Source organism: Saccostrea cucullata, unplaced genomic scaffold (assembly GCF_032062105.1).
Source record: "Saccostrea cucullata isolate Sc308-1 unplaced genomic scaffold, CSIRO_AGI_Scuc_v1 ctg10262, whole genome shotgun sequence".
NCBI lineage: Eukaryota > Metazoa > Mollusca > Bivalvia > Ostreida > Ostreidae > Saccostrea > Saccostrea cuccullata.
Window position 1 is genome coordinate 13,275 of NW_026923299.1, and position 6,735 is coordinate 20,009.

Consider the following 6,735-nt stretch of genomic DNA (forward strand, 5'->3'; position numbering starts at 1 on the left):
ACTATTCAGAGATTCTTTTTCGTTTTCGAGTTATTTGCAAAAGAAATATTTGGGGCCAACACTTCAACTCCCTAATGGGGACTTTTAGCGAAAAATGAAAGGTTGCATATTGTTCAGAACATGATTTTGAACATCTTTTGTTCAATATTACTTGTCAAAATATTTCTCATTTTCGAGATATAAAGCGTCAAAGATTTAGCATTCTGGCCCCTTTTGGCCCCTAATTATGTATTATACGACATTAAAATCATAATATATAGTTGTAAAATGTTGAGATAAACATTTTTGCTTCAGTAATGTATAACAAAATATTAACTGTTAAAGAGTTATCGAAAAAAGACTTTTAGCCCCTTTTGGCCCCTAATGTGATGAGTCAGCACTTTTTTCTTGATATCATTTTAAAGATCTTGTCATTCTGCACAAATTTTGTTCAGTATGTTTTAACAAAATAATTATACTTTAAAAGATATGATGCAAAATGTCTTAAAAAATCAGTCATGATTCGTGTCCTAAATTTTGACCCCTACCGAGCTTCCATACTAGACACTTCCGGAAAATATCCTGACCCAGGTGCAACATGTCAACATGTCCTCTATTATCACTGAAAATTTCAGCGCTCTAGCTTAAGCCGTTATTGAGTTTTATCACAGACACGGAGGTCATTAAAATTTTAAGAAAAGGGCGATAACTCTAGACCGGAAGTGATTTTCAAAAAATCCTTCAGCCGGAATTAACTTCAGATAATTCTGCACCAACCCTGAAAATTTGAAGCAAATCGATCCAAAGATCTCTGAGAAATCGTCTGCACAAAATTTGTCAGCATGAAAAGCCAAAGCGCTTACTATTACGCGGGTACCCCTATTACTCAATTGGGACCACAGCTCTAAATCTACTTGTATATACTTCTGAAACAGTACATCTGTCTTATCATGAAAGGCAGTCACTATTCATAATTTTGCGCCAAACGCCACAAGTAAATCTTCGTGCCTTTTCTTTGGAATGTCCCATTAAATAGGTGTGATAGCTTCAATGGAAATAAAAAAGAACGTTCTTATAGCTAAAATTTCAAGGTAAAGAAATTGTTTTTAACACATTTACAAATTCTATGACGTAAATAGATAAGTAACACTAAATCAGCGAAACTGCTATGATTTTTTTACTTTTAAAAAATTTTCTGTTTATCCCCCTATTGAACTATCCCTATTAGTTAATCTTTCATGAAAAGGTTGAAATGTTTCGCCGAAAAACATGTGTCGCCGTAAGACAGTCAAGGAATCAGATATCATTTATGTTCAATAACTTAAATCTATTCTTTGAGACAAGAATATTAATATAAACTCAATTCTTCTAAAAAATGGTTTTACTACGTTTGTCTTTCCTATTAGTTTAATATGACTCAAGTGTGCATGAGCAAAACAGTGGATACGTTTAATACTTACTATATACATCGATATTGTTTCTTAAAACTATTATTTGTAGCTATGATTTAAGATCTGTTTTTCCGCAAAACAAATGATAGTAGGTATATATGTATTTCATTTGCACATTTAGTCTTTTCTTTTTCTACTTTGAGAACCAGCCAAAACCAATTATAGAAGACGTTTGAGGCGACCATCGATTAAACTTAGTTTGACACAGAATTGCAACGTAACTTCATCGTGACAATCCCCATATTCCTTAACATTTCATTTACCCTTATTTACTTTCGTTCAAGCAAACGCTTGGCTGCCTCTGAAAACCCCTATTGCGAAATGTCGGAGTTGACATAGGCAGCCGCCATATTGGACCCGCTTCAGATTTTTAAATGTTAATATCTAGAGTTAGGATTTATCAATGTTCAAACAAATTATATAGTAAGCATTTTTAGAAGGGTTTCTATTAACATTCCAAAAATAAATGAAAAATATTAAAAAACAAAAAAGTTAGAAAATACGAACTTTTTAAATTCGCCTTCCGCTAGAGAGAAGAGGAAGTAATGACAACACACGAAAAGGCGATTCGTCACATCTAAAAAGTCATCATCTATAATCTCTTACAAGTCTCCAGTTAATATCTTAAACCATTTTCGAAAAGGGGGAACAAAATTGCATTTTAAAATCAGAAAAGTGTCAATAACTTGGAACCAAAGGTGAGTATTCCAAATTTTCCTATCCATGCCACAACTTCATATAATGACGCATAATTCCTGAAATTTTCAATTTTAATTTCCTGAAATCATTTATAGAACGATTTATTTTGAATACACGTGGTATCTCGATCTCGATGCAATATTTCGTCAGACGTATTTTTTGCCAGAGACAGAAACAATTCTGACTGTTTCACTTTGATAATTTATGCACAGAGCCGACTTCAAGTGATTTGCTATGTCAATAAGTGAGTTATGGACTCGAGTTACGGACTCGATCTCCAAAGCAAGCATCCAGCCTGTTAGAGTTGAGCATCAAGTTGAACAAGTTCCACCTTCGAGGATGAGCGAGTTCACATCTCTGTTGATCAGACTGGCACTGTCAGCTGGGCTGTCTCTTCGTGTTGGGTAAAATTCTGCTTGATATGATGGACCCCACAAGGAAGCAAAAGAAGGAGGCAGAGAAGAGGGCTAAAGAATTGATGAAAAGAATTGGTGTAACTAATGTAAAGTTGACAGAATATGAGCTTTGCTTTGCGGCTGACTTGATTGAACCAGAGAGCCTTGATGTATCGTGGAGTGACATTGGGGGCCTAGATGATGTGGTCAGATCAATCCAAGAAACAGTCATTTTCCCATTCAAAAGACGAGATTTGTTTAAAGATTCATATTTAATCCAACCACCAAAGGGCCTTTTGTTACATGGACCTCCTGGGTGTGGTAAAACAATGGTTGCCAAAGCAATTGCAAAAGATGCAGGAGCCAGATTTATTAATTTCAAAATTTCATCAATGGTGGATAAATGGTATGGAGAATCACAAAAAAGAGCAGAGGCAGTCTTCTCATTGGCTATGAAATTGCAGCCAGCAATTATTTATAGATGAAATAGATTCCTTTTTGCGGTCCAGAAGTTCCCAGGACCACGAAGACCACCGCGATGATCAAGGCTCAGTTTATGAGTATGTGGGACGGCATTATTACAGACCCTAAATGTCAGGTCATGATCATTGCAGCAACAAATCGTCCCAGTGACATCGACCCAGCCATTCTTAGAAGATTACCTTGCCAATTTAGCATTAAAAAACCAGAAAAACTTCAACGAATCAACATATTAAAACTTGTGCTGTTATTAGAAGACACAGAGGATTTAGATTATGAACAATTAGGAGAAGAAACTATGGGAATGACAGGAAGTGACCTAAAGGAAGTTTGTAGGGTAGCATCAACCAATCGAATCAGAGAGTTAATCCAGGACAACCAATCGGATAATATCTATAAAGTGAAAATAGACAGACTAAGACCTGTAATGATGAAGGATATGGCGGTTGCTATTGAAAAGGTTTCAAAGTCCAAGTCGGAAGTGTTCACAAGTTTTTCTGGGTTTCAAATGGACTGAAGATTGTTAATAAAAATGGAAACTGATTAAAATGTGTCTTTGATTAGCCAATGACAATTTGTACTCAACTTATGCAGATATCAAATTCTGGATTATCATAATACATATTATAGCAATCCATTGGTTTTAATATTCTTTAATTGAAATTTCTCCTTTACTCTTTGTATTGTCTTAGAATACAATGTATGTATTTATATATAGTCATTAATTCTGTTTGTATCAGATAATTATTACATTTTTCGACTCTTAAAGTAAGAACATTCCAAAATATGTTTGGTTAATGTCGTGTATCAGAATTAAGGAGTAGAGCATTGATTATGTTGTGAATGCCTCAGGGCTTCATATAGCTATAAATAAGGGAAGGAAAACACACCCTCCCTAAACACCCACCCACACACATACAAAACGCTTCTGTTATTTATGTGATATCTGTTGCTTGAAAATGTTACATAATTTTTGTTAGTGATTTATTATCATTCTGTTGAATGTTATTTTTAGTGATGGTTCTCATCTTTTAACTGATAAGTTAAAGTACAGTGTATGAGAGTTACATGTACTGAATTAAAGAAACTGGTTATAGCCAGCTTAAAGAAAACGCTATTTAAATACCTCCGATATACAAATAGAAAGAAAAGGATAGAAAGAAAAGAGAAACATCTAACTATATCGCCAGAAACTTTACTGTTGAGTTAAGCCGGCTCAGATACAATTATTCATTGTGTTAAAGTAAAGTTTAATTCATCAGTAATCGAAAATAAAGATAGAAAACATTAAAGATAAAAGAAGATAGAGAGAAGAGGATAGAAAGAATAGACGCAGTGTAAAATTGCCTGGACTATACCGATGAATTAAACCGGCTAAAATACAATTACAATTATATTGTGTTAAAGTGACGTTTAATTCAGATCACGGTGATCAAGTAGAACTTGTTGCATATCAGTCTCAGTAGTGTGTTATATTTTACTACAGTACATAGAGTATTCGTACATAGATTATTCGTAGTTGATTAACTTGTACTTTTATACATATATTACAATTTCTTGTCGGAATTCCATGAATTAAGCAAATAGTAGATCTTAAACATCCAGTCTGGCTTTGTAGCTTGCGGCAAGGGATGTCCATTTCTCTTGTAAGTTAAAGGCTGTTTATTCACAATAGGTATGATGCCAGAGGATGAATCAAAATAGGATAGTAATGTCACGTAGTTTTAATCTTCTTTTAAAGACTAGATTTTTTTGTGGAATGTCAACATATTGATACAAACGCTTGTGGTATTTGTTACTAAATCTTCGAAAGTCTCCGAGTTTGTTCTTTAAAGAATGTTCTACTAGTTCGTGCATCCATAACGTTCCTGGAGTCTTTTCCATATCCTAAGAAGGCATTGCTCTCGGTAGGCTCTTTTTGTTCTGATGCAGACTGCAAATTTTAAGGACTCTTTTATATTTAGAATATCACTAGTAAGTCCATTCCTTCAAATATTGTAATGCTCAGTTTAAAACTCTTGAAACTTGATTTTCATGTGACAAATGTTTGTGGTGTTTCAATGAATTTCGAAAATCTTGATAATAACATCATTACTGAGTAGAAATCTTAAAGATCGCTAAGAAAATTCTGGTCTTTAGAATGTTTTACATTTTTACACATTCTTTTCTGATGTCTTGAAATATCACAGAATCTATGGTACCAGTATCACAATTTGAAGCCTGCTCAGCAGACACCATTATCAACTTGATCATTAATGTAACAGTATACTGTTTGCGATTTATCTGTGCATCGATATCTGATGTTTTAACAGACCCTTGTCTAGTGTCCGACTATAAGTTGTCTATTGCTTTCACTTCTGCTTCCACCAGTGCTTTTTTCTTCTTACACGTGATGAATAGCCTCATGCTCTGCTTTCTTACGTTCACGGTCATGTTATTGTTTTGCATCCTATTCCCTCTCTCGGATTATAATGTTCATTTCTTCAGTCGATGGATTAACACACTCTGCCGTATTTACTTTGTCATCATCAAATTTTCTCTCAAGAAGATGCTTCCGCATCTTTTTCTAAAACTTCTATTAGTTAAGACTTTTATAATTTATGTCTTTCTTTTAACACATTGTAGTTTTTAGCTCTACTGATTAGAGATCGGAAGAGCTTATGTGATAGTTGTGTTATGGTTAAGGTGGTCCTATAAGGCTTTTATTAGCATGTAGAGACAACATAAGAATGGCGTCGGTTCAATTCTTCTGTGTTCCTTCACATAATTGACGACGTAATACACAAAAGGGGTCAATTCAAAACATAAAAATGATACATCTTCAAAATTGAGTTAAGAGCTACAATAAATTTCATGATAGCAAAAGATGTTAAACCTTGCATAAACTATTCTTAGGTTAATACATTAGATTCTGTTGAAAATTGGGATTTGATATGTAACAATGTAAGGAAACCTGGTACATTAACAGTTCTGTTTTGTTCTGAAACTATGTCAAAATAAAACAAAGAAATTGTCTGTGTAATGCAACTAACTAGCATTTCTAAAAAAAATAAAAAACAAACAGTACAACTTTTCCAAAATTTACATGACTGACATAGATGTTTAAGTCCTTACTCTCATACCCCATTTTCATGGTACTGATCTGACCCACAAACAAGCAAATTAAATTTCTTCAATAGCACCGATAGAAATTTACGTCATAATTTATGAATTAAAACCAGTCTCACGCTAGAGGCGCTGCTGTCAGTTCGGACAAATATAGTTATGATGGCGGCCAATTCGTTATTAGAAGAGGATATTCCCGGGGCCAAGTTTGTTCATGCGTCGGTTGAGGAACACACAAATATCCAATTAAAAAGATGGTTAAAATGTCGTGGGCTCCTACTTCTGGAAACGACCGGATTGAATAGAAAAGTATCCAAAATTTGATAGTGTGTAAATTTGTAAACAGCGGAAATCACGACACGGCGACTGCAAAAAAATACGTAAACAATGAATATATATAAATAATTTCGGTTATGTTTCGTGTCAATTAAACAATAAAAATTATAAAAATCTACAAAAAACAATCAACAAAAACACATACTTTTACCTTTTTACTATTAAATAATTTACGTAATGTTATGCCGATGCCAGAATGCTGTGAACAACAATGTCAAAATTGATGTGAAAGTTGACGATGGTAAATGGCTGAATCTGAAAAAGAAACCAACACCTGTTGCATCACAAGT

The 6,735-nt window shown here is 34.0% G+C and overlaps 1 pseudogene; it reads left to right on the forward strand.

Moving 5' to 3' along the window:
• The first annotated feature begins 2,264 nt into the window (after positions 1–2,264).
• On the forward strand, positions 2,265–3,584 carry LOC134263683 (outer mitochondrial transmembrane helix translocase-like; annotated as a pseudogene).
• The last annotated feature ends 3,151 nt before the right edge of the window (positions 3,585–6,735 follow it).